The sequence below is a fragment of the Bombina bombina genome, chromosome 6 (genome assembly GCF_027579735.1).
Source record: "Bombina bombina isolate aBomBom1 chromosome 6, aBomBom1.pri, whole genome shotgun sequence".
Classification (NCBI taxonomy): domain Eukaryota; kingdom Metazoa; phylum Chordata; class Amphibia; order Anura; family Bombinatoridae; genus Bombina; species Bombina bombina.
In genome coordinates, this window is record NC_069504.1 from 381,844,070 (window position 1) to 381,870,580 (window position 26,511).

A 26,511-nucleotide genomic window follows, 5' to 3' on the forward strand; every position below is an offset into this window, starting at 1 on the left:
TTGTGTGGAAACAGCAGCATTAGGGCACATTCAGCCTTTAATAAATCGGCCCCTAGATGTGTACAGTTAGTAGAAACATATACAAACATACTAAAGGCTATAATTAGAGAAAAAGGTAGTTCAACAAAATACTGACACAAGGGGGTGATACTTTTTCCAACTCAGTGACTGTTTTTGAATTGTCTTTACTTTTTGCCTTACTTTTTGGTGTTATATCTTTCACTTGGATGTTATAAGTTGCACTAAGTAATTACAACTGGATGAACAAAAAATGTGTCAGTCTTTATTTCAAGCTGTAAAGCAATAAAATGTGATACTTTTCAATACCCACTGTATATATACAACCTCAATTCTGAAAAAAGTTGGGACAGTATGGAAAATGCAAAAACCAAACAAAAAGAGTCATTTAAAAAAATCACCCTGTACTATATTCGAAAAAAACACATTATTTGATATTTTACTTTGTAAATTTAATGTATTTTTATAAATATATACTCATTTCAAATCTGATGACTGCAAAATGTTCCAAAAAAGTTAGGACAGGGTAATTTAGGACTAATAGCATTGTGACAAGTTGAAATAAGAAGGTTATGTAAAACAGGTGAGGCAATCGTGCAATAATAATATATAAGGAGCATCCAAAAAAGGCCTAGTCCTTCAAAAGCAAGGATGGGCCAAGGCTCGCCAATCTGCCAACAGATACCTCAGCAAATAATCCAACACTTTGAGAACAACATTCCCCAAAGACAAATCAGTAGGATTTTCGGCATTTCCCCTTCTACAGTACACAATATAATTAAAGGATTCAAGGAATCCGGTCATATCTCAGTGCGTAAAGAGCAAAGTAGAAAACCACTTTTGTATGTGTGTGATCTCCAATCCCTCAGATGTTACTGTCTGAAAAACTAATAAGTCTGTAATGTATATCCTGACATGGGCTCTGGAATCCTTTGGTAAACCATTGTCAGTTTTATTGTTTAAAAAGATAGATAATCCCTTTATTACCCATTCCCTAGTTTTGCACAACCAACACACTTATATAAATACACCTTTTACCTCTGTGATTACCTTGTATCTAAGCCTCTGAAAACTGCCCCCTTATTTCAGTTCTTTTGAAAGACATCCATTTTAGCCAATCAGAGCTGGCTCACCTGAACTCCATGTGCGTGAGCACAGTGTTATGGTGTAGCTTTCAACTAAGAATATCAAGAGAACAAAGCAAAATTGGTGATAAAAGTAAATTAGAAAATTGTTGAAAATGACATTCTCTATCTGAATCATGAAAGTTTATTTTGCACTAGACTGTCCCTTTAAGGCTTTACTATGCAAAACAGAAGCCATACATCAATACTGTCCAGAAATGCCGCTGACTTCTCTGGGCTTAGTCTTATCTGAGATGGACAATAGCACAGTGGAATCGTGTTTTGTGGTCTGACGAGTTAACATTTTTTGGAAAAAACAGCCGTTGTGTTCTCCAGGACAAAGAGGAAAAGGACCATCCAAGCTGTTATCAGCATCAGGTCCAAAAGCCAGCTTCTGTCATAGGTGTCAGTGCCCATGGCATGGGTAACTTACACATCTGTGAGGGCACCATTAATGCAGGAAGATATGTATACATTTTGAAGCAACATATGCTGCCATCCAGATGTCATCCAGGGACATACCTGCATTTTGTAGAAGGACAATGCCAAACCACATTCTGCCCAGATTACAAGCAGAGAGTGCGGATGCTAGCATGGCTTGCCTGCAGTCCTGACCTGTCTACGTTTGAAAATGTTTGGTGCATTATTAAGCACAAAATAAGGCAACAGTTGTGCAGCTGAATACATGCATAATAAATGGCGGAAAATTCTGCTTGCTAAATTTAACCAACTAGTGTCTTCAGTGGCCAAATGCTTAATAAGTGTTATTAAAAAAAAGGTGATGTTACACAGTGGTAAAAAATCGACTGTCCCAATTTTTTTGGAGTGTGTTGCGCAGTCATCAGATTTGAAATGGGTACATATTTTCAAAAATACATTAAATTCACAAAGTAAAACATCAAATAATGTGTTAATTATCAACTAGATTACGAGTTTTGCGTTAGAGCTGTGCGGTGCTAATGAGCAGTTTTCCCTCACCGCTCACTTACCTACAGCGCTGGTATTACAGGTTTTTACAAACCAGACAAAAAGTGAGAGTTGAGCAAAATTTTGCTCATTACCGCACTCCAATACCAGCACTGCTTACGTTAGCGGTGAGCTGGTGTAACATGCTCATGCATGATTTCCCCATAGGAATCAACGGGGAGAGCCGGCTGAAAAAAAGTCTAACACCTGCAAAAAAGCAGCGTAAAACTCCTTAACGCAGCCCCATTGATTCGTATGGGGAAATACATTTTATGTCTACACCTAACACCCTAACATGAACTCCGAGTCTAAACACCCCTAATCTTACACTTATTAACCCCTAATATGCCGCCCCCGACATTGCCAACACCTACATTATATTATTAACCCCTAATCTGTCGCTCCGGACACCGCCGCCACCTACATTATACTTATGAACCCCCTAATCTGCTGCCCCCAACATCGCTGACACCTACATTATATTTATTAACCCCTACTCTGCCACCCCAATGTCGCCGCCACCTACCTACACTTATTAACCCCTAATCTGCCGCCCCCAACTCCCCTTAAACCCCCCCCCTTCGGAAGAAGAAAAAATATCCTCATATAACCCTACTCACAGATTTAACACAGACATACCTAATAATATAACCCCTGCATCACCTTCAAAAACAGAGAAACTCTAGCTGACTATATAAAATCCCATGAATTCATCCCTAATATTACATAAGCTTAATCACGTGAAATTATATTCTTGACCAATTTATTTATATATATATATATATATATATATTTTTTAATTGACGAAGCAAAGCACAACAATGCTGGCCCGCAGCAAAACCCTAATAAACTGACACCATAATCCCACACCACCCTGCTGAAAAAACTAAATCCTTCTACAAACTTCTAAAGCTAAATTCCCCATACCTAAACTTACAGGGCTGAAACCACAAAAATTGCACAATTAGCCATTAATTAAACCTTTTATAACTTTTTTTTTTTTTTTTTTTAACAAAACACTGGAGGAACCTCTAAACCATTATTGCTGGAATACAATAATGCTAACAACTAGGCCACCATCTAGATTCACATTAAACATAGCCCATATGCCGTGCCATTGCATAACAAAGCCCCCACTTCAACCGCCACACTTCCTCAATATTTCCGCGCCCACCAGGCCATACTCCTACCCGTTACTGCTCTGGACTCCTCTTCTCTCCCAGTACTTCAACGCACAATAACGTCATCACCGCATGCCGCCACTCCACCGGTCCCTGACGCCGCCTCTGCTTCAGACCTTCTGGCCCCAGAAGACTTCTGTTTACCTTCAGCCTCGCCGGAGGCCCCGCAGACCGGTCCCGCACAAGGCTGCACAAGGATCTTCCGCCATTTTGAGCTGCTCCCAGATCCACTCAACACCCCTACACTCGGCCATCGCCGTTAACTTGTCCAGCAGGATCTCCATGGTAAGTATGGCACTTAATCCGTAACGCTCCTGTCAGGTAAGTGAAAAAGGGTGCAAACCCACTGAACCACCAATGTTTTAAAAACTAACTACAAACCACGCCCCCTTTTCCCCTACCTGACCCTCCATTCATCCAATAGGGGTCAATTAACCCCTTCCTCAATATGCCTCGTCCGGAGTTCTTCCTAGATTATCAGCATACATTTTACACTATTGTATCCCTTTTAAAAACCAGAGCAGCAGCATCAGGAGCTTTAAAGGTCTTTATTTTTAATTATTATTTTTAATTATTATTTAATTATTTTTAATTATTTTTAATGCATTACCTATGTCATGCATTTGGAAAAATTGAGGTCACTTTCAGCCCAAAGTTTTCTTTAAACCACTGAATTTCCAGGGAGAGGGGTAAAATATTTTTATGCTGCATTTACTACATGCTGGCATAAAGCTGTCAAAGCTAGTCTTTTTAGTCAGTAAGATAATAAAATCTTATATTTAATGATATTTAATGATGTTTCCAGAGTTTGAGTATAGTGGGAATGCATTGAGAAACCTTTGTTATGAAAACATTTACACAAAATAATCTGAAATTGTGTATTACAAAAATGGAATAATATTGGATAAAATAAAAAAAAAACTTCTTTATAACTTAGCCCATTATCGTTATCATCATCATCATCAATATTAAATCAGTTAGCAGAAGTGTTTTAACCCCTAATTGACTGTATTTACGTTGCTTCCATCTAGGAATGCAGAAACCTCTAAAACTCCTCAGAGAAGCATAACGTTTTACTGTTTTCTAAGTGCTCACCCAATTCAAATGTAAGAATACCATATTTCCTGGTTATATTGTATGTCATTCTTTTGCCATAACAGAGAGAAAGAAAGACTCTTTGCCTATTTGATCAATGATCTGAAATCTTAGGGTTAGATTACAAGTGAAGCATTAATTATCATTCATACTCACGCGCTAACTGCGATCGACTTCAGCTTTTTGTGTGCATTGGATACAGAGCGTATTACAAGTTGAAAGTAAAAAGGTTTTGCTCGCACGCTAATTCGATGCACGCAAAAAGCAGAAGTTGCAATATTGTGATTGTTTTAACGTATTCTCTCATAGACTTCAATAGAGAGCGAAAAGAGGAAGAAACATCCTACTCGCACAAGTCCCCTCTGATGCCTGTGTTTAGGCGAGCTAAGTATCTAAGAGACCATTTAGTTAATGTAGATGTGGGTTTACAGAAGGGGTCTAAACAAATGTTCTTAGCAAAGCCTAAGAGGGGGTGTTATCCCTGCTTGGGTTGCAGTAATTGTAATGGCAAGATTAAGGGGACTTATTTTAGTGACTCTTGCACAGGTAAAAGTTATGAAATAGTGGGGAATTATATCTGTAATTATGGATATACATTGTATATCATCAAGTCCCCATAAGTTAAGATTTATATAGGGGTCTATCTAAGCCTCTGTGAACTGCCCCCTTATTTCAGTTCTTTTGACAGACTTTCATTTTTAGCCAATCAGTGCTCACTCCTAGGAGCTTCACGTGCCTGAGCTCAATGTTATCTATATGAAACACATGAAAGTACAGAAATCTAGCATAAGAAACAGATATTTAACAACTCACCTGATATAGAGGCTGAACATAATATAGCCCGATTAAGATTTCAGGTCATTGATCATTTAGGCAAAAAGCCCAGTGGGGGAGATCGAAGAAGATTGTCAAATGAAAGAAAGACTATTTGTGATTTATACTTCAAATGCTTTGCAAGCAGGCATAATGAGTTAGGGATATAGATTGGTCTCCCATGTATAGGTATGACAGATTTTGTAATTAAATATATGAACAGTAGATGGCAATATATTTATAATTTAGTAAATGTTATTGACTTATTGTGAATAGATGGAATTAATAAGTGGAAACTAGGTAATTGTTCTACCCAGGGGGTTATAAAAATGTTTGCTTAGACTATTTACATTAGGACACTATTAAGACCATCTGATAAAAATGTTGTCATTTTATAGGTTAGTCCGGGTATGAGGTTCTGAGCTGTCCATTTCAGGAACTATGGGGGGTGTTTAAGTCTCCTGCCACAATGAGAGGGCCTTTATGAAGGTCGGAGACTTAGAGGTAATTCGGGAGAAAAATTTGTCCTGACCAATGTTGGAGGCATAAAGATTAACTATAGTAACCGGCCTACCGAATAACAAACCTGTTATGCCCAAATACCTTCCCTCTTTGTCTTTGTCTACCTGCTGGAGTTTAAATGATATAGTTTTATGTATTAATATACTTACTCCATTTGTTTTTTTGGGGGCGTTTGTACTGTGAAAATGTTGTGGAAAATGAGAGGAAAAGTACCTGGGAATCATGTTAGCTTTAAAATGGGTTTCCTGTATCAGTAGTATATGTCCCCCCCTTTTCCGTAGATCTCGTATAGCTAAGGCCCGTTTATTAGGGCAGTTAAACCCCTTCACATTTTGTGTAATTATACGAATATTTTGTGTGTTTAAAGACATCCTCACATATTTACAATTCCATCTCAACACTTGAGCAGCAGACTGGTATTGCTACTATCATATTACAGTAACATTTCCCACACAAGTTGAAGATCCTTGTATAAACAAAATTAACACATTGAAACAATAAAAATGAAGAAACAAGAACATTGAAAGAAACTGGCATTACACAACAGGTGTAACCAGCATAACGGAGAATAAGAATTCTCTAAGGTGGGGAAAAAGTCCCCTTTTGGGCTTTCTATGCTGATTAGGGTCCTAAGTTGCCTAATGGTGTGAGGCAAATATCTTAAAAGAATACTCCTTTGGATACATGCAGAAGTCCTGGTTGGGCTGTCAGCCAGCTAAGACAAGGAATCAAAAACTTGTAATATTCAGTATGGTCAGGCCTTGCACTAAAATTTGAGACATTTCGGTAAAGGTTAAAGCTAGCAACAAACAAAATTGTAATGCTGGGCCTACAGAGAAGCATACTATTGTGGATTAGGGAGATGCAATGTTTTCCAAGGGTTGAACAGAAGTATTGCCCATGCCTGCCCCTCTCCACAGCCAAGTATCGCACTTAGCCTATAACTATTAAAGGTACATACTGTGTTAGGCCACCACATGACATCCCTCCTATGTATATACAAAAAGAATGGCACAATATGTCCATTACCGTCCTAGAACAGTTATTGTCCCATCAAATCAGATACTCTGGAACCAGGCTTGCTTTTATGAAGGTTCTTTGATGACACATTCTGCCACTCCGCTCTCTGAGGGAGAGGTGGCATGTGTAGAGTCCCAGTCACTGTGGATGGAATTGGTTCGTCCTGCAAAGGGAGTGAGTTGATCTCCAATTCCTTGCAGATCCTGCCGATGTCCTCCTGTGTGTGACAGATCAATCTCCTGCCTTTCCATACAATTTTCAAGTGGAATGGGTGTCCCCATCGATACGGGATGTTGAGTTGTCTTAACTTGAAAGTTAGTGGTCTGAGTTCCCTTCTTTTTTTTAGTAAAGTCCTATGCATTAGGTCTTCAAATACCTGTATGGGGTCTGATTTGAATTTTATTGGGTGCTTCTGCCTTGCTTTATTCATAATCTCTTCTATCATAGGATAGCTAGCATTTCTGACAATGACATCCCTTGGTGGTTGATCCCCCAAGGGCTTAGCATGTAGAGCTCTATGGAATCTAGCTAGGGCTATGGTAGCTTCTGGATTGGTGTCTAACAGAAAAGTTAAAAGGCTTTGTATATACTACTCCAGATCTGCTGGTGCCACTGTTTCAGGGATTCCCCGGAGTCTGATATTGCTGCGACATCTCCTGTTTTCCAGGTCATCTATATTGTTTTCCATCTGTGCCAAGGTGTCATCTTGCTGAGAAAACTTACTTTGAAGAAAAGTGAGATTAGAGTTGGTGAGTTCTCTTCCAGCTGAGTAAGTGAATTCTCTTCCAGCTTCTCTACTCTCTGACCAACGTCAGTGAGTTATTTTTTAATTTTTGCAATTTCCTCCCTGATGCACTGCTTGACCTGACAAATTAGGGAGGAAAAGTCTTTTTAGATGGCAGTGAGTCCAACAATGCCCTGGGGATAGCGATAGCTGAGTCTGGATGCTCTGACTCAGATTCTGACAATGGGGAAGAGGCTCTAGAATGCGTGTCAGAAGGCTTGTGTAAAACTTTGGCCGGTGTCTCCAGATTTTTAAAAATAATATTTACTGAGAGGGATGATGGCCCCTGTTTCTTGGCCGATTTGTCAATTTTATTTCCCTTCTTAGGAGACATATCAAGGTAGACGTTTTATATTTTTAATAAGCACACACGGTTAAAAACACTTACAAAAGAAAAATAGTCACAAGCCTGTATCCAAATCTTGGGAAGAAAGGAACGAGACCCAGTTGCAATCAAAATGGTATTTCAGCCACACTTCAATTGTTCAAAATACCCGGCTCTTTTTTCACTTGTGAACGCCGTCTAAAGGAGCCTCGTCAACCTCCATCCCCAACTTGTTTCGTTCGGCCTATCCAAACTTTCTCAAGAAGAAATGGTAATGTGCTGTGTAATACAGCGTCTCCTTAAATGCTTTAAAGTTGTTCCCAATTGGTCTAGTTCCTGGCCAATCTATTTGATCAATCCAGACCAGCCTTCTATTGGTGGGCGTGATTATAATAACATCACATATACGGAAAGGTCAAGAGCCGCATATATGAACACATAGATAACATAAAAAGGGGCTATGAGAATCGTAGCATCTCTGAGCATTTTAAAACTATTCATGGTCAGAACCCCTTGAATCTCTCAGTTAGAGTTTTAGAACTAATACCAGTTTCTGTAGGCAATGAGCAACAAAGACTCATGAAATTAAGACAATGTGAAACAAAATGGATCCATTTACTAGACTGTATGACACCTAAGGGGCTCAATATCGATTTGGATCTACAGGCCTTTATGACATGAGCCTTTTCTGATGTAGATATGAAATATAATGTTGGTGTGTTGTTTTGAACTAATTATCAATTTTCTAACTTTTAATTTATATATACATACATAAATTGAGACATATAAGTTGGGCTGCTATCAATAGTTTTTAATATTCCAGGTGAACTAACCTCTTCCTTCCCTCTCCCATTTGAACCCCATAAACCCCCTTTCCTCCCTTTTTCGATGTACATGGAAATATGAAATTGGGTTTCTAAAAAATAATTCGTATTCATTTATTTATTTTATATTTTTATCTTTGTGTATATATATATATATATATATATATATATATATATATATATATATATATATATATATATATATATATGAAATATGAAGGTGTGCTGTTAAAGTTGTATTTTCATGCTCAAAATGTTTTTAATTTTAATTTTCTTACAAGTATGTTTTTGTGTTAGTCCGATATAGATTGCGATATGTTTTAAGGCTGGTCCTAAATATTGAAACTGATTGGCCGATGTCAGAATACACAGACTGGCAATGAGGTCAAAGGATAGGATTCCGTATATGTGACGTTATTATAATCATGCCTACCAATAGAAGGCTGGTCTGGATTGATTGAATAGATTGGCCAGGAACTAGACCAATTGGGAACAACTTCAAAGCATTTAAGGAGACGCTGTATTACACAACACATTACCATTTCCTCTTGAGAAAGTTTGGATAGGCCGAACGAAACGCGTTGGGGAGGGGCTTGACGAGGCTCCTTTAGACGGCGTTCAAAAATGAAAAAAGATCCGGGTATTTTGAACAATTGAAGTGTGGCTGAAATACCATTTCGATTGCAACTGGGACTCGTTCCTTTCTTCTCAAGATTGGGATACAGGCTTGTGACTATTTTTCTTTTGTAAGTGTTTTTAACCGTGCGTGCTTATTAAAAATATAAAACGTCTACCTTGATGGGATTTGCACTTTCTTCTTTTTGCTATAGGATTTCCTTGTACAGAGATTGTTTGGTGACACATCTCTGAAAAAAGCTGCAATCCTCAGATTGGAAATCGTGGAATAACGAATTGTTTGATTATAAATAAGTGGAAAAACTTTGGATTCTTCGTGTTGGTCTCCTGTAAACAGCACTCATTTTATATTTGGATGTGGTAAATGTATAACCATGAATATTATATTTTAATTGTGAAATTTATATAACTAATTATTTTTGTACTGTTGTGCTGTTATCATAACAGTTTATATTAATTGTGACTCCTCCTCCCTTAGTTGCGCTGCAAATACTTGTTTTTGGGTCTATTCTTAGGAGACATGATGACAACACAGAGTCTAGAAAAATGCGCCAAATGTTCCTCACTATATATATTTTACAAGTAGTAGGCAGAGTGAGTTAGAAACAATAGCCGTTTGAGAAAAAAGATTTGTGGTAAAAAAATAAATAAATAAAAAAATAAAGGGCAAATCTGTGTGTTGTCTCCAGATTGTAACAGAAGTAGCAACTTAGCTTCTTGTGAGCAGGAGTGATTCTATATATTATTCCTTGCCTTTCTTATCTCTACAGCATATATGTACAATCCTGTTTCTGTATATCATTCCCCATACAACAACTATGCAGGACAACAGACTCCCAAAATAACAAGTATGTTATGGCTAGGAATAGCTACATGTTATGACCACTTTGTAAAACAAGCATGTAGTTATTCATTTATAGGTATATTTATTCTCTTGAGGTATTAATGGCTATTCACTCCATGACCAATGCAGATTGCAGATTTATAGTGTCATGCTTTTACGGCTGCTGGACGTATTAAGGGTCTAATATAAGTGTAATCAGCTCATTGCCTTATGTTTGCCTGTCCTCCGTAATTGTCACTCAAAACCGGGTTCTATGCAACTATTATCATTTTCGCTGCTTTCCCCTGCAGTCCGGCAGCACTTTACAATACACTCAGCATGAGACTGGCAGCCGATAGTGGATTTGAGAGTTGCTGCGTTTGACTACGGCCTAACCACGTGTTGTGAGTAACTGCAGTGCAGTTAATTACATGCCACTCTGTCTGATCTCAAAGCTTCACCACATACATCCTTCTCCTTTAACCAGTATGGATTGCAGTTTTAAAGTAACCTCATATCAATATTAGGACACTTTTATGGCTATATTGCCCTGTAGGGAGTTCAGAGCTCACAAAAGTGCAGCCATCTCCGTTGAGCACTGGCTCCGCCCCCATTTTATAGGTTCATTTAATTAATAAAGTAACTTTTTATGGAAGTGCTGCTATGTTTGTTGTTTAAATGTTTGACTATGCTGATTGCACCTACTTCAGACATAAATGCTGGATTTTTATTGTTCATAGCAATTAAAAAAAGAAAACTAAGGAAAAAAGAAAATGGTGCACTCAAAAATAATTAAGAATAAAATATATACTTTATTTGAACAAGTTAAAAATCACCAGCATAAAAGCCCCTAATTTCTGAAATGTTTTGTACCCTCTTCTTAAATCCTTATTATTTTTTTTAACCGTTAAAAGCCATTATGACATTCTTAAATGTACTGGGTTTTAATGCCGTTAGGATGGCATAGAATGTCCTAGCTTATTCAGTGTCCTGCTCCCTTCTAGGAAATGAATAATCGGAGTGGGGGAAGGGCCTACCATAGAAGACAGTCCCCATGATCTGTTTGCGGTGTTGAAACATTGATGCGCTACCTTGACTTCCCGTTATCTGCAAATGTTTATTTCGGAACTTTGTTTCCATCATGAATGGGTTAATGCACCATTTTTTTTCCCATGTGCTTGTTATACTAGTCAATTTGGCTCACTGCACTTTTATTGGGGCTTCCTGTATTGTTTAGTGCTACTTTGAAGTAAGAAATAACTGACTAAAAGCTGCACTCTGTGGGTGGGGGCTTGGTTTAGAGTGTCTGTTGTTTTTAGCGAAACAATAAGACCCCCAGTCCAATACAAATCATTTTCAACAAATAATTATGGCATTACAGTGAATTCATAGTAATAAAGTGAGAACATTCTGTGAGTTATAATCAGTTTATTGAGAATAAAATAATGTAAAATACATATTGACTGTTTACTGTTGTTAATTCTTAATCTGTGAGATATATGAGTTGTTATAAATTATTAAGCCTAATCCATATTCCATATTAAACAAAATATGGAAGAATTACAAGTTCTTACCATTCACCCATGATAAATAAACAGATCACAGTTCCAGTGAGGAGCATAACTGACACATTTTAAATGTCAGGAATAAATAAAGATTAAGTTATATTAGGTTCACAACTCAGAAGAGGCGGAGTCAGCAATGTGTTGTACAATCTTCACACTATAAATCCAATGTGAGGATCAAATAGATGTTTAGAGAATTGGTTGGATATTCATGTACTAAACGTCCTAACTAATCCTCTCAACCATGAAGATCGCATTAGCCTTCCTGCTTTTGGGCCTTAGCAGTTGTCTGGGTAAGATCTAATAATACTAAGTATTATCACATCTTCTAAAATTATTTATGGTTAGGTAGTGGTAAAAAAAAATATAATAATATGTAATATTGTTGCCTACTTTTCTTAATTTATTACTTTTCAAGCAAAAAAGATAATTTATTGTGCAAAATATAATATAGAGAAAATACAATAAGCTATATACAGTGATCATGTTTTCCTGGAAAGTAATTTGAAGGAGAGATGACCAATTGTGTATCTAGGCTATTGGCTGAAAATAATAGCAGTGAATTACTTTTCTCAGTACATTTTTAATAAATGTTTACAGATTCATAATAAGCACAGGTGGTTCTAATTCAACGGTGCATTTATTTTTACACTTTTTGTTTAAGGACAATAGAATCAGTTACAGAGTTCTTTGGTATTTTTACTTGCTTAAAGTGACCTAAAGCACATTTTTTTTGTTAAAAATAATTTTCCTCTTTTCTTTGGAGTGGCCAAAAAGCATATTCTATAACCTTGGTTTTCTACAAAATGTTTCTGATTGCTTAAACCATCTATTGATTTGCAACATTTAATACATACTACAAATATGTTTTTAATCTCTGGTGGAAAAAAAGTATTTTCAGCACAGTCAGTGCATCAATAACAAAAATGTTGTTTCTTAAAGGGACAGTTAAGTCCAAAAAAACCTTTCATGATTTAAATAGGTCATGTAATTTTAAACAACTTCCCAATTTACTTTTATCACCAATTTTGCTTTGTTCTCTTGGTATTCTTAGTTGAAAGCTAAACCTAGTAGGTTCATATGCTAATATCTTAGACCTTGAAAAGTCTCTAATCTGAATGCATTTTGACCACTAGAGGACATTAGTTCATGTGTTTAATATAGATAACATTGAGCTCATGTACATTGAGTGACCTAGGAGTGAGCACTGATTGGCTAAAATGCAAGTCTGAAAAAAGAACTGAAATAAGTGGGCAGTCTGCATAGATTTAGATAAAAGATAATCACAGAGGTAAAAAAGTATATTAATATAACTGTGTTGGTTATGCAAAACTGGGGAATGGGTAATAAAAGGATTATCTTTTTAAACAACAAAAAGTCTGGTGTTGACTGTCCCTTTAAATCTAATGCATATGTAATCTTTTGTCATCAGTCTCCACAAATAGCAGTGTTGGCAAAAGAAAAATTACGGTAAGCAACAATATACTTATATTTTAACTAAAATATATTAATGATAAAATATTTACCATGAGTGCCTCTTAATTGATCTAAAACCTTGTTTGAGCATGAATACAGATGATCAATTGTATTAAAATGCAAATCTCTATCTGTTAAATTAAAATAAGTCATATATAATCCATGAAACATATTTATTTAAAATATTTTACCAGGAAGGATACATTGAGATTTCTCTCTTTTTCAAATATGTCCTGGATCCAGAAAACATTGCATTGATACAATAGGGTACAATAAAATACAAAAACAATAATAATTCACAATATATGCAAAATTTAACATAGAACAGGTAGGAAATATATAATCAGCCATGTCAGGTGCATTTTGTTTTGAGATATGTAGAGAGGGATCTCTTAAAGGATATTAGGCTTGGGGAAGGTTTGTAAGTGTGCCGTGGTTTTCCCATAATTGTGGTTCTCTGTAGGAAAAAGAGGATCGAGCTGCTTTCTTTTTGTATTGAGGCAAGCTAAATAATGTGCTGGTACTGGATCAGAGGTTATGGGAGGTGGGAATAGCCGGGGAGAGCATTCTGCTCAGGTAGGGTGGGAGCTTCCCAGAAAAGCTCTTAAACACAAGGCAGGAAAGATGGAGGGTGCATCTGGATTCCAGCGTCAGCCAGTTTAGTTCTTTTTGGTAAAATGAGAGGGCACTAAAAGCTAGGTATACTTAACACACCTAATTGATTCAGATTTATATCAAAAGTAAGAATTATCAAAGACAGTATTAATTTTATAAATCATTTACTGGTGGGAACGTTCCCTATTGCGGTGCAATACATAAATTCATAAAAACAATTGACAGTCGCATAAAATATTTAACATGATATCTTCAACTTATAATTTATGGAATACCACCCTGATGAAAAATGATAACAAGCGCTTAAAAATAAAATTGATTAAATGCTTATAAACCTTAAAAACAATTTATTCCAGAGTATAAAAGACCGTCTCTATTTCGTTTAGTCCATAATATATCTTCAACAGATGGAATCCCTTATGTTTATTAGGGTATATTATATGTGAGACTTGGCTCCGTGATTATAACCAAAATGATTGGTATTTTAAAAACGGCAAAATGTTCTTATTTTGAATACTTTGTATCCTTACTTTGTTATATGTGTAGCTTTAACTCACAGATAGTTGCAGCAGCTGTAACCAAATGCTGCTGTAATCTGTCCGAGATTCTGTGGTCCTTTGTAGCAACACGCTCCTTGCATGTGGGCAGCTTGGGATACTGCAGCTCCTAGTCTACGGCACAGGATTCACCACTCCCTCCGTGGGGAAGTGACCGGCTAAGGCACGCCGCTCCCTGTGTGTGAGTAACTTGACGGACTGTTGCCTTTGGCTTCCAATACTCACAGCTCCCTGCTTGTGAAGAATTATCTGGATCCTCGTCAGTGGTATCGCAAACAGAGGCAATACTGAAGGTGGAATGGACACCCGCTCTTAGCGTGATATACGCGCGGGCAATTACTAGGTACCTAGTGAGTTGAGTTCTGGTAAACGAGCAACTTCTTACTTCTACGCGTTTCACCCGTATGTATGGGCTTTTTCAAGATATCAGTTGCTGCCAGAACTTCGTTTTTAAAAACCGTTGCTTACTTCTCATTGGTTATTCTGTGTCTGGTAATTATTTCTTAAGGTGGATTTCTCAGGTGAATGTCTCTTAAGGTGGAATCACAATAATGTGTTAATTTATTCTTTTGTAGATCTTATTTTCCGTGTCTTCTCATTATATTTCATTGGCAATAATAAGATTGATGAATGATGTGTTTACAAAAGTTTTTATAAAATTCAAATGAATATTAATTAAAAATTAGGATTAAAATTAGAAATTGTTGTTGTCTCAGGGTGGTAATTCCAAAGGGTGGTATTCCATTTATTTAAAAAACAAAAACAAAAAACAAAAAACAAAATTCTAGTAACCTTATGTCAAGGAAATACTGCTATTCTATACTAAATTCTATCTTACTATTATAATAATCGTAATAATAGTAAGATAGAATTTAGTATAGAATAGCAGTATTTCCTTGACATAAGGTTACTAGAATTTTGTTTTTTGTTTTTTGTTTTTGTTTTTTAAATAAATGGAATACCACCCATTGGAATTACCACCCTGAGACAACAACAATTTCTAATTTTAATCCTAATTTTTAATTAATATTCATTTGAATTTTATAAAAACTTTTGTAAACACATCATTCATCAATCTTATTATTGCCAATGAAATATAATGAGAAGACACGGAAAATAAGATCTACAAAAGAATAAATTAACACATTATTGTGATTCCACCTTAAGAGACATTCACCTGAGAAATCCACCTTAAGAAATAATTACCAGACACAGAATAACCAATGAGAAGTAAGCAACGGTTTTTAAAAACGAAGTTCTGGCAGCAACTGATATCTTGAAAAAGCCCATACATACGGGTGAAACGCGTAGAAGTAAGAAGTTGCTCGTTTACCAGAACTCAACTCACTAGGTACCTAGTAATTGCCCGCGCGTATATCACGCTAAGAGCGGGTGTCCATTCCACCTTCAGTATTGCCTCTGTTTGTGATACCACTGACGAGGATCCAGATAATTCTTCACAAGCAGGGAGCTGTGAGTATTGGAAGCCGAAGGCAACAGTCCGTCAGGTTACTCACACGCAGGGAGCGGCGTGCCTTAGCCGGTCACTTCCCCACGGAGGGGAGTGGTGAATCCTGTGCCGGAGACTAGGAGCTGCAGTATACAAGGCTGCCCACACGCAAGGAGCGTGTTGCTACAAAGGACCACAGAATCTCGGACGGATTACAGCAGCATTTGGTTACAGCTGCTGCAACTATCTGTGAGTTAAAGCTACACATATAACAAAGTAAGGATACAAAGTATTCAAAATAAGAACATTTTGCCGTTTTTAAAATACCAATCATTTTGGTTATAATCACGGAGCCAAGTCTCACATATAATATACCCTAATAAACATAAGGGATTCCATCTGTTGAAGATATATTATGGACTAAACGAAATAGAGACGGTCTTTTATACTCTGGAATAAATTGTTTTTAAGGTTTATAAGCATTTAATCAATTTTATTTTTAAGCGCTTGTTATCATTTTTCATCAGGGTGGTATTCCATAAATTATAAGTTGAAGATATCATGTTAAATATTTTATGCGACTGTCAATTGTTTTTATGAATTTATGTATTGCACGGCAATAGGGAACGTTCCCACCAGTAAATGATTTATAAAATTAATACTGTCTTTGATAATTCTTATTTTTGATATAAATCTGAATCAATTAGGTGTGTTAAGTATACCTAGCTTTTAGCGCCCTCTCATTTTACCAAATTGTTTGTTCCATTTTCTATCTTGGGGAGATAGTGGAGAGTGGCTTAGGTATCCTTTTTAGATTTTAGCGCTGAAATACCTGTGCTATTCAGTTTAGTTCTTTTAGCATGTCACAATGGTGGGTCCTGTAGATATTTGTAGCACAAAGCGGCAGAATAAGTTATACAATGTATTAAGTTTATTAAGGTGAGTTAGCAGTGCAGGTGAATACTACATCCGCATAATCCATGATTGGCATCAGCATTTGCTGTACAATCTTTTCCTTTAATATAGGGCTGAGCCAGGATTTGTTTCTGTACAGGGCACCTAGTTTTGGATAAACTTTAGATGCAAGTTTTTCTATGCCTAGGCCAAAAGATAGATTGGGGTCTAACAACATACCCAAGTATTTAAAAGAGTGGACTGCGGGCAGTGTGTAATTTGATTTTGTTTTGATGCATAGATGGGAATTTTGTAGTTTGAGTAGATTTTGTGCATTTGTAGGAACTTTTAAAGCATAGCAGGGATTGAAGAATAAAGCAAGAGAAATCACGTGTACAGTTGTTTTAGTTTTGTTCAAACTCATAATTAATTTCCTCTTGCTACATTGTATTTGGCAACCTAGTTTCAAAACAAGTAGCAGGAATAGATTGACCCTTATGCCAAGCTTTCACCTCTACTCATGCAGATTATCTAAGCAGTTATTTGAAACAGCTAGAAGGATGTATTAAACCCTCCATATCCCTGGAGATCCCTTTTACACCATAGGTTATAATGCTAATTAAAATTCAAGAAGAATGAATAACTCCTTAGTGGAACTGAAAAGCACGGAAAGGATAATAAAGAGTAAGACATTGAAATTACAATTTGTGAATCTCTTGGAGCTTTCCTGTTTTTCACAAATACATTGATACTCTTGATTATTGATATTCCCTGGTGTTACTCTAGCAATGTTCTAGAAATAGTTACTTGAACCATGTTAAAGAATGTGTAGCTATAATGTTTTTTATGTGAAGTCATCCTTCTTTAATAGTAATTCTGTAAGAATGTTATTAATATAGTTTTACTATTTTCCAGGAGGGTGAGGGACTTTTCCATGCCCGTTTCCTCTTTGCTATTTTCACAAGAGTGGATAAATGGAAGGTAATGTTGGAGAGCCTGAACAAAATATTTTATAACATGTTAAATTACGGAGATAATGAACAATGAGATTGCAAAAATAAGAAGGTGATTAAAACTGTGACAACAGTTTTAATTGTAAGAAAAATATGCATAGCACAATTACATTACTACTTAAATATTTAAATGTTTTATAAATTATTTTTGTCCCTATAAAATAATATTATATATGGCAGTATTTCTCTTTTAACATCATCATGACATCATTAATGTACTTACATAGGCTCCTGCTGCCTATGAAACACTATGCATTACTGAAACTATTATTCCAAAGATACTTGTCATTAAATAAAGATTTATATCCTAATCCTTTTGCAAAGACTTTCAATTTACATATATTAAAAAAAAAAAACTTATATGGTAAGTTTTGTTAGAAGTTTCTTGATGAACTTTTAAATAGAATCACATATGCCCAATACTGCTATAACAGGTACTGCAAGGCGGGAGTTTAAAAAAATTGCAAGTTCATTGATGAAAGCTTGTGATAACTAATGCTCGCAATACTTTTAATAATGAGTGCAAAGTGGAAACTGTGCATAGATTTGATGGGCTGAGAAAATGACTTGATAGTGGGAGCTGACCTGAGATGTGATTGGACAACTTTTAATATTGCATGCTTTAAGATGTAATACTTTCCTCTCATCATAGCTTTGTGATTAGGGGTTGTTTGTTAACATTTAAGATCAATTTTAGGAGTTTTATTTTAAAAAAAAAACAACATAAAATATGTGGGTAAGTAATAGATGCCTTGAAAGAACAATATTTTATGTTGTGATGTGACATTAACAAATATTTTCAGAGGTTGTGAAATCAATTGTATTTGATTTTTAAAAGAAAAAAGAAAAACATTGTTTAATCTGATTGAGCTGGACAATTATGGGTATATATAACATGTGTGTAAGAAATCTTATTGACATGTATTATACTGTAAAATTATCCATTAAACAGTTTATTGTAAAAATGTTGGTTTTTTTTTTAGGTTTTGGTCTAGAATTAACATTAACAATTAATGAATATCTTGCATAAAAAGGGCAATGACTTTTGCTGTTTACAATATTGGGTTTTTAACCCCTTAAAGGGTCACTAAACCCAAAATCTTTCTTTCATGATTCAGATAGAAAATAGAAATTTAAACAACATTACAATTTACTTCTATTATTTATTTTGCTTCATTTTTTAGATATCCTTAGTTGAAGAAAAAGCAATGCACATGGTGAGCCAATCACACAAGGCTTCTATGTGCAGCAACCAATCAGCAGCTACTAAGCATATCTAGATATGCTTTTCAGCATAGAATATCAAGAGAATAAAACAAATTAGATAATATAAGTAAATTAGAAAGATGTTTAAAATTGCATTCTCTTTCTAAATCATGAAAGAAAAAATGTGGGTTTCATGTCCCTTTAACCACATGGACACACCCTGTATGTTGCGCGTCCTTAAGGTGTTTTCAGCTCTTCTTGCTGACAGCCGCAAGATGCATTTTTACTACAAGTCTCACTCCAGGAGGCATTTGAAAGTATCTTGGTCTGGCCTCCAGCTTTCAGAATCCCCACTATTTAACCCCTTAGTGGTAAAATGAAAACCGATATACAGGGTATGTCTTCTGTCATTAAGGGGTCAAACTTTTCTCACACTGTAAAACACGTACTTATCTATGATATAATATTGCCCTATTTCTATCATTGAAACTGATGAGCTACTTTATTCTCTTAAAATTGTTAGGTCTTACTGCTAAGAAAGGGATACTGCAATACAGTTCCATGCAGCAAAAACTTAGATTTGTGCAATTAAACCATCTTGTTAGTTTTAATAGAAGAAGTGGTACCATTTAAAAAAAAAAAAAAACATGTTTTACTTTTTGAGAAAAGTTTAAAACAACATTGTTGTAAATGGGATAAGTCACCGTCATTTTTTAATGCAAGCTATTAATATCAGTACGGTTAATCTTGATCCTAGATCAAAACCTTACACAAATTAAAAGACACATTTCTTTTTTACAATAAATGATAGAACAAAATGTAAAATTAACAGTTTTACAATATAACGCATATCAACACATCATATCAGATCTCTGAGGAAGCACATGTGTGCATGCACGAAACATGTGGAAGCGCATGTGCACATGCAAGAAACATGTCAGATTTTTGAGTAGAATACCTGTAATCTGTATGTTCCACAGTGAATAGACTGTTAACAAGTACTAGAACATAAAAGACTTTACCCTGTCTTCATTTTGATTACACAAGTACTGTATACCCATAATGCCCCAGCTCAAATATATAAATGATTCATTAATTTTTTGCTATTATTTTGAAAGGAAAAGGTTAATTTCACGCATTTAAATTGCTTTTGTCATTTTACAGTATACATTGATATTGTTAAAACCTGTATTGTAAGGGATATTAATGCTGAATGGTCAGTGTATTAGAGATTTGCATTCATTTAACCCCCTAATGACCATGACATACCATGTATTTTACTGGTCATTAAGGGTTTCTTTGTTAATAATAGCGAGAGTTTCAAGGCAAGCAGTGGGACCACACTGTTATACTCTTCCTCCACACTTCTGGTCAGCGGAAATAGCACAGTCTTTCTCCTGGCAACAAGACTGCGCTGCTAGTAACCCCATTAAAAGACCCTTACCCTGTTCATTACTGCTCCTTAAGGGGTTAACATAAAATTGGTAGGTTTCTGATAACTTCACAATGGGAAACACAGTTTATTTTCTTCTCTGGTAAGTTGCACTCCAAAAGTACTCTTGCCTGAGCAAAAAAAAAACTACTTTAAACTTATAACATGAGCGTATAGATGCTCGCATTATACTCATTGTATGAATTTCACTTTAGAGTAAATTATGCTAGCAATCTCACAGAAAATACTACTCCACTTGCAGTCTAGGCCAGTACGCTTTAATATACAGATATTTAAACAATTGCATTTATATGCTTTTTTTATATATTTTCACAATGGAGAAATCAGATCTAACTAATTAGTCAATGCTTTGAACTGTATGAAAAAGTCAGAATACATCTGCAATGGGATTTAATGGTAGATGTATGTTATTTTAAGTAATATTTACTTATTTTTGCAGACATGCAACAAATGCTCTGACATTGAACGATACTGCCTTGAGAAAGCCATTGTTGAAGATATCTGTCTGCTCTTGGTAAAAACAATTCTTTAATTCACTATATACCAGTATAATAACTGTAATTGTTTAGTTACTTGCTGATGTTCTGCTTTGGTCATTGTGTTCTAGAAAGGAAAGATTTTGTGGTTACTAACTGAATGAATTCTTACCATGGGTCCTTGTTAAGGAAAATGTCAAGTATATTGATTTACCTTTTTAGCTACTAGGAAGTAAAAACAAACACAGTTTTAATACGGCCATACCAATATATTTACACAAAGCCATAGCAAAAATTATTGATACCTGCAGTGTAACCTAGGTTCCAATATGGCAGCACCCATGATTAGTAGAAGGTGCATGAAATGCATTTAGAGTTTAATGTCCCTTCTAGGGTTTCAGCTCTCTCTTAATAGAAATGCTCATATGAATTGTATTCAGAGAGGTGCACAAAGTTTATATTTTAAATTTCTCAAAGCAAGAGTTTTCCTGAACTTAAATTTACACATAAACATAATCTTTTTTATTGCTCTTTAAATAATGTTTATATCAACTAGATTGATCAAAAATAAACCAGTGTATAGGATGTACAAAATGAAATTGAGCCATAATTATAACATGAAAGGCTTAATTAAAAACATGACAATACTATCTTTTAATGTATATATTTTCTAACTAGATCTTTTAAGTGCAAATTTAAAAATTTAACAATCAGTAAATGTGCTTAACTATTATCTGTCTATCTATCATCAATCTATCTATCATCTATCTATCTATCTATCTATCTATCTATCTATCTATCTATCATCTATCTATCTATCTATCTATCTATCTATCTATCTATCTATATATCTATCTATCTATATCAATCTATCATTTATCTATCTATCTATCTATCATCTATCTATCTATCTATCTATCATCTATATGTCTATATCTATAATTTCTATATTTGCGTGTTTGTAATTAAAAATAGTCATATTTATGTTTTAGAGATTGCTCTCAGAAGATATGCAATGCACAAGACAAGAGCTAATAATAAAACTGGTAAGTTTAAAATACAGGGCAATGTTCCAAGCAAGGGATGGGGAAAAGTTTGTAGCTATTAATAAAATGCTGATAAATTTCAGGGTCTAGTGGGGAAGGATTACAACAATGACACTGCAGCAGGGTGATGAAAGCTGCAGCAGAGCAAATCCCACTAAATCATTAAATGAACCAGAGAATTGGCCACACACATAAAATGTGTATGTTAAAAAAAAAGAAAAACTTTATTTGATCACATTAAAGTATATGACAACAATACAGGATGTCAACAGCAATCGTACGTGTTACGCACCCATAATGGGCACTTAATCATACATTGAAAAACAAAACATTTATGTGGACGTCCTCTATTAGTGTCATACACATTTAATGTGAGGGAATAACGCTTTTTAATATATCTTTTTATAATTAGTGACACTCCTCTGATTCTATTTCCCTGCAAGGGAACCTCTGAGCCTGTGTATAGGGAAAGCAAGGCAGCATCTGCTACATTTAACATTGCACAAACAAATGCTTTTGCAGCCTCTACCCCTCTTAAGCAACTACTAGGGCTTGGAAGTTAGCCTGGAGGAATCAGACCAATATTATTTAACTCAGGCACCTCTGAAGTGGCAGAGAGGATAGAAAGAAGTGGTCTGCTTCTTAAAGGGCCACTGTAAGTAAATATTTTCTATGCCTGTTACTAACTAACTACCCCAAATACTCTTTTTATCAATAGCATTTCATTAACATATCTCTACCGTATATCAGAAATCTTATCTGCAAATGTAATTGTTTTCCAAACCCACTCCGTGGGTATCCTTTGCTCTGTACCAATCCGTTTACAATACCTAGGTTTCAAAATGGCGCTTTAAACACAATTTCATTGGTTTAAGTATTTTGTACACACAGTGCTGAAAATAGTGGGCAGGATAACGTGACATCATCGGGGAATAAAAGATATAACTTTTAGAACGTTATGAAACTTCGTTTTGAGAAAATATAGATCAGTAAGTTTTAATTAATGTTTATTAACTTTAATATGTTAGTTGTTTGGCTTAAAAATTATAACAGAAAGTAATCCATTAACTTGCTGTTGCATAATTATGTGAATCAGCTGACAGAGCAAGGTAAATGTTGCCCAGTATTTTTTGTAAATTTGTATTAGTGCAAATATGTGATTTATAATCCATTGTATTTAATAAAAGAAATTCAATTTTTACATAGAAATATGGAATTTCCTGTTTAACTTTGTACTCTGATGAGCCAAGGTATTCTGTTTACTGAAATTTAAACAATTAAAGGGGCACTTAAGTCAAAATAAACTTTTATGATTCAGAAAGAGCAGCAGTTTTAAGACACTTTCCAATTTACTTTTATTATCAAATGTTTTATCTTTTTATATTCACACTTTCTGGGAAACAAAATCATACTACGCAGGTGCCCAAGCTCACAGGGTATATGTATACTAGTCTGTGATTGGCTAATGTCACATGATACAAGGGGCCAGAACATGGGGGAAAACATAAATTTCTCAGAAAAAAATGTACTGCTTATTTGAAATTCCGAGTAGGTTAAATAATTGTCTTTTTATTAATTATGAAATTCTAATGTACTGAGTGGTCCTTTAAGATTCTAATTTCATTGCAATTTCATTTGGAGCATGTTTTAAAAGATCAGATTAGAAAGAAAACTTAGGTTAGTAAATTGTTGTGCACAGGTTATTGCCATGTTCTATTTATTGGTTTAATTTAAAATAGATATGTGCTTTTGTTTCATTACAAATTCGTAACATATATCGGATATTTGTTTAATTTTAACAAAACAAAATAGCGAACCAAATGCACTCACTCATTTAAAGAATAAAAATATATACTAATTAAATCCATTAGTGTATATTTATTATCATTTAAATTAACTTTTCAAAGGTGACAAAGGTGAATACTTACCTATAGTGAGCTGTGCTAATCCAACACTTCTTCGCGTTGTCCAGCACTGCCCTAATAGATGGATTAGTGAGGCTGGATCCTGAGAACTGCACTAAAGGAGAAAATCCTTTAGCGCAGTCTCCAGAATTTGCTGCACTAATCCGCCTATTAGCGCAGTGCTGGACTCTGAAGAAGTATGTCGAATTAGTGCAACTCCCCAGCATGCTACAGTTCAGTATAAGACCTACAGGTGGTTCTGTGCCACCAGCAGCCAAATAACATTTTCATGCATTTTAAAGAAAACAAATGTAAATGTTAACAGATATTCAGTAATTGTTTTGTTTAACTAAATGGATATCAAATAGTACAACAAACAAATTTTCTGAAAAACTAATTTTTCAGAATATTCGTTACTAACGATTTGTCGGGAAAAAAAATATTTGCTGCTGCTCAAGTCTAATTTAAAATTTTCATTAACAATAATGTTTATAATCAATATATTTTCATCCAAATCAAGACAAGGCAGAACAGAAGTGACCAAACTATCAGAAGAACAATATATCAAGTTAACATCATTAGGGAATAGAATAGAAAAGGCTGCATCCACTATTCAGCTCATATCGAAGTTTGAAATTTCAGGTTGCAATCACAGATTTCATGTGATGAGATGGTAGCATAACTCCCCAGTATGTTAATTTGCAATTAATTATGGTGAAGGAGATATTCAGGTGTGCAAATCCTTTGCCAATTCTGGTGTTGGTGATCTACACACAATCAACTACACTTTGACCAAAGGAAAATATTCTACAGAAGCATGCAATACTGTACTAAAAATGATTATTATTAGGACACGCTAAACAGTTTCAGATATAGGGTCTGGTTCTCTAAAGCTCTCTGGTGTGGCAAGATTCTATAAGATGCCTTGTCAGTATTATGAAGCCCCTCAAAGATTGTTTTAAAGGCAATATTCTTTATCTGAATGTGAAGCTTACTTTACAATAAAGGGCTTAGTAAAATAACCTGAAGATGTATCTCCATGCTGTTCAGTTTTTGAGAATAAGGGCCTTAGAGATAGTCTCAATATGTAACAGAATTCAAAGAAAAGGGGCAGAAGAAAAGAAGAGTTAATGTGAGACGCATATTGTAGAAGAAGGATTTCTGTGAGTGAGATATGTCAGTGATGTAAAGTTGAGAAAATGTAACAATTCTGTGAGACAGTGCAAGCACAGGTACAGCAGATAAAGACTGAAAGATAAGGAAAAAGTTAGAGCTGAAAATGGATTGCAGTGGATATAGTTGTGTAGTGTCCCACTAGTGTGCGTGGGTGGGGGATGAAAGTAAAATGACATAAACATAACAAAAAATACACAAGCTACATACCATGAGCTGGACATGATTTCAAAATAATGGTGGCTCATTGGCATCAAAAGGGTAAAAAAAGGTGGGTGCTTATTTATGGGTAAAAAATTAAAATTCTGGGGGGGGGGGGGGGGGTATGTGCCCCCTCCCCCCTGTCACATATGAATAGTGTGATGCCAGTTGGTAGAATGCTGCAGTGGTTATAGACAGGGCCGGAATGGGAAATCAGACCGGCTCTAGACATTTTTGAAGAATGGCCCCAGTCTCCCCAGCTCAGCCTCCAGCCCCTTATCTTGCCAATGTAGTTGTTATAGGGGGCCACTTAACTGCCCCATAGGCCCTAACACCCACAGCAGGAGTGGAGCATTCTTGAATAAAATTCCCGGTATCCCGGTGGTCCAAGCCAGAACTGGTTATAAACACTAATTAAATATATTTACTTAGTAGTAAGTATGAAAAATGTGAAATAAGAAAAATAGATATTATAGAGATGGACATAGTTTAGTATTTTTTTAATTTTCAAAAACAAGCTTTATTGATTTGCAAAAAAGAAAGAACGACATTACATGGGTATGGCATTGTTACAAAGGGTACAGTACATTGGAAAAATACTATCTGGTATAAACAAATTTGCCCTTTTATGCTCCCTGAGCTTGTAGGGGCTTGTGTTTATTGAGCAGCATCAGGATAATCCTGCCTACAAGTAGAATGTCTTCAACTTCTTTCAATATTGTCTTTGAGCTTGCTCCAACGAGTAAAGGGACTCGTTGTATATAATTAGTCTCACGACTTTTGCGTGACATGTTCGTTGTAGCTTAACATCAGAAATAAACTATTTTAACACTAAAGCACTCAGCAGGGTTTATCTCATACTGCTGAGAATTGGAAGTTTCTGATGTTATGGCCCAGACGGGCTAAAGAGGAAAAAGAGAGAGAGAAAAAAAAAAAAAAAGGGGGGGGGGAGGGGGAAGGGACGGTGGGGGAGGGTAAGATAGACATGAATGGCTGAGTAGGCAGGGACAGGTGTTTAGAGGGTTTAGGGGCGAGGGAGGGGAGGATGGGGTGGTGGCCACACCCAAGGGTAAGGGGGTGTATACAGCTGAGGTGGGAACATCTGGCACAAGAACAGGGTCCACTCCCCTAGTGCTTTGGGTAATGTTCCCATATGTTCAGCTTTTGGTTTCTTGTTAGATTTCACTAAAGCCCTTTGCCCAACCATGTTAATGTCATCATTTCATGAGTGGCTAGTCTGCCTGTCTTAAGGTAGTGATACCTTTCGAGTTTCAACAGCTCCTCTACTCTAGATCTCCACTCCAGTATATCTGGCACCCATGTTGCCTTCCAGTGCCTAGGTATTAGACCT